This window comes from Gossypium arboreum, chromosome 4 (genome assembly GCF_025698485.1).
Source record: "Gossypium arboreum isolate Shixiya-1 chromosome 4, ASM2569848v2, whole genome shotgun sequence".
Classification (NCBI taxonomy): Eukaryota; Viridiplantae; Streptophyta; class Magnoliopsida; order Malvales; family Malvaceae; genus Gossypium; species Gossypium arboreum.
This window is the reverse complement of record NC_069073.1, coordinates 77576325-77582890: the sequence shown is the minus strand read 5'-3', so window position 1 is coordinate 77582890 and position 6566 is coordinate 77576325. Positions and strand designations below refer to the sequence as shown.

General features: G+C 37.8%; 1 non-coding gene across 1 annotated transcript; it reads right to left on the bottom strand.

The window, feature by feature from the left end:
* Positions 1-4479: 4479 nt before the first annotated feature.
* Positions 4480-4586, bottom strand: LOC128292422 (small nucleolar RNA R71). Its single transcript, XR_008282407.1, has one exon. It is a non-coding gene; the product is annotated as a small nucleolar RNA R71 (small nucleolar RNA).
* Between the last annotated feature and the right edge of the window lie 1980 nt (positions 4587-6566).

The following is a 6566-nucleotide window of genomic DNA, read 5'->3' as shown; positions in this document are numbered from 1 at the left end:
AGGTCTACATCTCCCTTGACCACCAGTGTTAGGAGTGTTGGAAACCCCAAACCACGATGCAATGTCTGTAATAAATAGCATTTTGGAGAGTGTCGGATGAGAAGTGGGGCTTGCTTCAAGTGTGGTTCTCTCGACCATTTTCTTAAAGATTGTCCGGAAAGGGTTGAGAAAGACATTGAACAGACCCCAAAGTTGAGTAATCTGATCTCGAGGGGTAGACCACCACGACATTCTGAAAATGTCGGTGGTAGTCATAGCGCTGCAAAGGATTCAACAACTAAATCTGACGCTCGGGCCCTGGTAAGAATATATGCAATACTTGCAAGGGAAGATGCTTCGGCACTAGATGTTATCACTAGTACATTCTGTCTACTTGATACTGATATTATTACTTTAATTGATCTCGGCTCCACGTACTCATATATATACACAAAATTTGTATTTGATAAAAATATAATTTTTGATTTCATTGAATTTTTGGTTAATGTTTCAAACCCTTTCGGTCAGCATGTTATGGTGGATAAAGTTCTAAAAATTGCCCATTGATGATAGAAGGTTATTATTTTTCAGCTAATTTGATGTTGTTACCCTTTGATGAATTTTATGTAATATTGGGAATCGATTGGTTAACCTAACATGATGTAGTGGTAAATTGTAAGCATAAATACATTGTATTGAAGTGTCAAAATGGTGAGATACTCCGAGTTGAATCTGAGAAACTTGGTGGATTGTCTAATGTGATGCTTATCTTTCTACTGTACTGGACACCAAAGTGTCAGAGCTGAATATCTAGTCAATACCGGTTATTTATGAGTTTCCTGAGGTATTTCCAAAAGAACTAGCTGGTTTACCCCTAGCTAGAGAGGTGGAATTTTCCATAGACCTTGTGCCAGGGACAACGCCAATATCTATAGCACCTTATAGAATGGCTTCTGCTGAATTGAAAGAGTTGAAGGTACAGTTGCAAGAGATGATTGATAGAGGATTTTCCAGACCTAGCCTTTCACCATGGGGCGCGCTGGTATTGTTTGTAAAGAAGAAAGATGGATCATTGAGGTTATGCATTGATTACAGACAGCTTAATAAAGTACAGTCAAGAATAAATACCCGTTGCCTCGGATAGATGACTTGCTTGATCAATTAAGAGGTGCCACTATATTTTCAAAAATTGATCTATGATCTAGTTACTATCAGCTACGAGTAAAAGATTTAGATTTGCCAAAGACAGCTTTCAAAACCAGATAAAGGCTTTATGAGTTTTTGGTGATGCCATTCAGATTTACAAATGCCCTGGCGATATTTATGGATTTAATGAACAGAATTTTCAGACCATACCTGGACAGGTTCATAGTTGTTTTTATTGATGATATTTTGGTTTACACTCGGGATGTGAATTAGCATGCTGAACATCTGAGAATTATTTTGCAAACTCTGCGTGAGAAATAGTTGTATGCTAAATTCAGTAAATGTGAATTCTGGCTACAGAAAGTTAGTTTCCTTGGACATGTTGTATCAACAGAGGGTATTTTGGTGGACCTGAACAAAATTTCAGTGATAAACCGTAATTTATACATATTTTTACCCCATGATTTTTACCCCATCGACAGAGGGTATTTTGGTGGATCTAGATGATTTTTCCTTAGAATTGATGAATTTGATGCTCTTAATGCCTTAACTTCATGTTTTATACTTAGGTGACCATAGGAGAGCAAAAGGAACGAGAAACGAGCCAAAAATGGAGAAAATGGGACAAAGTACAAAATCAACACGGCCTGGGCTTCCTCACACGGGCATACCACACGGTCGTGTCAATCTGCCAGAATCGAAGCACGACTCACACGGGCTTGTCCCTGCCGAGCCCAAGTTGAATCCAATTCAAAAAAGGCTAATTTTGAGGGTTTTTATGAATTCTAAAGCCTATAAATATGCCCTAAAGGAATAGGAAAAGGACACAGAGAGAAGGAGGTAGGAAACTGCTCAAGGGAAGCTAATTGATCCATCTCAGAAGCCGGAGTCACCATCAAGACTGAAGATCTCCCCCCAATTTCCCTTTAGGAGTTTTGGGTTTTCTTTATGTTTTGTATTCATTATTCTTCTGAGATGTTTTCCTTTTTAGTTATGAACTAAATCCCCTAAATACCTAAGGAGAATGAATCCTAAGACGAATCTTGTTATTATTTTCTGAATTGTATGATAAATATTTAACTTGTTCTTAATTATGTGTTCTTAATTCTTGTTTTGATATCCCAGGATATTGATTCAAGATAAGCTCTTATTCAGAGGAGGAATAGACCCTGTCTAAGAGTACATTTGTCACAATTAAGAGGAGTTGATTGCGCGCCTAGACATAGGGTGACAAGATTTTGCCTGATTAGGGTGAAACGTAATGATAAACCGTAATTTATACATATTTTCACCCCATGTTAAACGCATTTTGTGGATGATTTTCCATTAGAACTGGTGAATTCGATGCTCCTAATGCTTAATTTGATGTTTTATACTTAGGAGAGCATAAGAGAGCGAAAGGAACAAGAAACGGGCCAAAAACAAAGAAAATGGGCCAAAGTACGAAATTAACATGGCCTAGACTTCCTCACACGGGCAACCCACATGGCCGTGTCAATTTGGCAGAATCGAAGTAGACTCACACGGGTAGAATACATGCCCGTTCCATTCTAATAGGCTCGAACATGACCTGAAATAATCGCACACGGGCGTGTCCCTACCGAGCCCAAGTTGAGTCCAATTCAGAAAAGGCTAATTTTGAGGGCTCTTAGGCATTCTAAAACCTATAAATACACCCTAGAGGAGGAAGAAAGGGGACACACAGAATAGGGAGTAAGGATTTACTCCAAGGAAGCCGATTGATTCATCTCAGAAGCTGGATTCACCATCAAGACTAAATATCTCCCCTCAATTTCCCTTCAGGAGTTTTGGGTTTTCTTTATGTTTTGTATTCATTATTCTTCTGAGATGTTTTCCTTTTTAGTTATGAACTAAATCCCCTAAATACCTAAGGGGAATGAAACCTAAGATGAATCTCATTATTATTTTCTGAATTGTATGATAAATATTTAACTTGTTCTTAATTATGTGTTCTTAATTCTTGTTTTGATATCCCAGGATACTGATTCAAGATAAGCTCTTATTTAGAGGAGGAATAGACCTTGTCTAAGAGTACATTTGTCATAATTAAGTAGAGTTGATTGCGTGCCTAGACATAGGGTGACAAGATTTTGCCGGATTAGGGTGAAACCTAATAAGGGGATCCATAGATCGAGTTAATGCAACCCTAGGGTGTTAATTAGAGAAAAGTCTCAATTATTCAATCTAGGGATTAGACGTTATTAGTCCTGAATAGGGATAATAACATAACTTAGGGATCTCTGTGGGACAAGTTAAATGAATAAATCGTCCGATTCGGAGCCAGAATAACAAGTAAAGTCTAGGTGGATTTTTCCTTAGGTATCGTCTTAATTTAATCGATTTTCCCCAAAGCAATTCCCCAATTCTATTCTCTGTGAGTTCTTGGTTTAGATAATTAGTTAGTTAAAACAAAACCTCTTTATTCCTAGGCTAGATAATAAAAAGACAGTCTTTACTAGTACTTTTAGTTTCTTTGGGTTCGACAATCCAGTCTTGCTAAAACTATACTACTGTTCGATAGGTACACTTGCCTACATCGCGATAATAGTAGTTTCAAGAACGATTAATTTTAAATATTTAAAACCTATCACAAAATCATGCGATCAAGTTTTTGGCGCCGTTCCCAGGGAACTAAAATATTAGGAACACTCAATTTTTTTTACTTTATCCATTTATTTTTCTTCAATCTAATTTTATTTTTAATTTTGTTCTAATTTACTAATTTTCTTTTTCTTTCTTCTGGCAGGTTTTTTTATAGTTTATGACTAGAAAAAACCTGTTAGGGCCACTACTTTTTGATGAAGAAATAGATTGCACAGTTTGCAGAAACCAAAGAGAAATAAGGCAAAGCCTAAGATACACAGAGAACGAGCAAGAAGACAATACTCAACCCCCAACCGAAGAGATGGCTGAAAACCAAGACAATCAGCTACCTCCTGTAATTGCGGCTAATCAAAATCTTGCTCCACACACTATGCATGATTATGCTAAACCTTCTTTAACAAGAACTAAATCAAGCATAGTTAGACCTGTTGTAGCTGCAAATACTTTAGAACTGAAACCTAACACAATTCAAATGATACAATAGTTTGTTTAGTTTGATAGTTTGCAGGATGAAGATCCCAACGCTCACTTAGCAAACTTTTTGGAACTATGTGATACATTTAAAATTAATGGCGTTTTTGATGATGCCATTCGTCTTCGGTTATTCCCTTTCTCATTCAGGAACAAAGCTAAATAGTGGTTGAACTCGTTACCACGAGGGACAATTACTACTTGGGAACAACTGACCGAAAAATTTTACTAAAATATTTTTCGCTGGCTAAAACGGCTAAATTTTGTAATGACATCTTTTCTTTTGTGCAGATGGATTTAGAAACACTCTATGATGCATGGGAGAGATACAATGACCTTTTGAGAAGGTGCCCTCACCATGGGTTACCGCTTTGGCTTCAGGTTCAATCATTCCATAATGGCCTGAATCTTTCGACTAGCCAAATGGTTGACGCAGCTGCTGGCGGAACTATCAATAATAAAACACCTGGAGATGCTTATGAGTTCATAGAGGAGATGTCATTGAATAACTATCAGTGGCAAGTCATAAGGACAAAGCCAACGAAAACTGCCGGTGTTTATAACGTTGATTCGGTCTCCATGCTCTCTAATCAGGTAGAACTCTTGAATAAGAAAATTGATGGGTTTCTTAGTTCTTCACAGGTTCACCCAGTAATGCAGTGCGAAGCAAGTGGAGGTGGAACAAGCCATTCAGAATACCAACCTTATGGCCACAACATGGATAACGAGCAATTAAATTACATGGGTAATAATCCTTGACCTCAAAACAATCCATATAGTAATACTTATAATGCAGGTTGGAAGAACCACCCAAATTTCTCATGGGGAGGCCAAGGAAATCAGCGACCACCTCTGGGCTACCAATAGCCACCCTATCAACAGGAAAAGAAACCAAACCTTGAAAAGATGCTCACAAAGTTTATCTCGGTATCAGAAACCCGTTTTCAGAACACCGAAATGGCACTTAAAAATCAACAAGCATTAATCCAAGGGCTCAAAACTCAGATAGGCCAGCTTTCTAAACTAATCTCCGAATGACCACAAGGTAGCTTGCCAAGTAATACTGAACCTAACCCAAGGGAACAGCTCAGCGCGATTAATGTTCAAAATGAAGAAGGATTTGTTGAGCCTGCGCCAGAATCGAGGCAAGAAACGGTGGTAAGCAAAGCTAAACGTAAGGTAGATTCTAATAAAAACAAACCAGTGACTGTCGAATATAAACCATGTGTGCCATACTCCAATGCGACAAGAAAAGACCGCTCAGATGAACAACTTGGTAAATTCCTTAAACTTATAAAAAAATTACATATTAACTTACCGTTTATTGAAGCTCTATCACAGATGCCAAATGCAATGAAATTTTTAAAAGAGCTTTTGGCAAATAAACAGAAGTTGGACGAGGCGTCGCATGTGAAGCTAAACGCAGTTTGCTCAGCTATTCTACAGAATAAACTACCCAACAAACTAAAAGATCTAGGGAGTTTTACGATTCCTTGCTTAATTGGTAGTTTAGATGTTAATAATGCATTAGCTGATTTAGGGGTAGTATTAACGTCATGCCCTACAAAAATGTTCAAACAATTAGGTCTTGGGAAACCCAAACAGACTAGGATGAGCATTCAATTAGCAGATAAAACTATAAGATTTCTTAGGGGTATTATTGAAGATGTGCTAGTTAAAATCGATAAATTTATATTTCCCGTTGACTTCATTGTTTTAGACATAGAGGAGGATAGCAACACTCTTTTGATTTTAGGACGAACCCTTTTAGCAACTGCTAAAACGATTATTGATGTTGGCACAGGTGAGCTCACACTCCATGTGGTAGTCGAAACAATCACCATTCAAGCTCACAATTCCAGCAACACATCAGAAATTGAAGGTGATCATCTAAACCATTCTACTAAAACTGACAATATGGTGCAACCTACTTCGCAGGAAATGAGTCTAAAGGAAGTAAAAGAGCCATTCTCAAGAAGTAGCAGAGGACCTATTCATGAAGATTGAAGGCTACAAATCGAGGAGCTAGATGAATGGCAGACGATAAACCGAGAACACACTATAAACCAAAACTACACCAGAATAAGCTCAATACCTTCCCAAATCAACTTAAGGCTGGAGATAAAGTATTATTAGATGCCGCAGATCCTCACATTGTCACTACCAAACCGAATGAAGAAATCCCTCTTACGGTACTTAGCATTTTCCCATTCGGTACAGCCGAGGTAAGTCATCCCAAGTTCTACACTTTTAAGGTGAACAACACCCATCTAAAACCTTATTTTGATGAGAATGATAGAAGGAATGAGGAGTATAAACTCCTTGAACCACCATGACCATTCAAT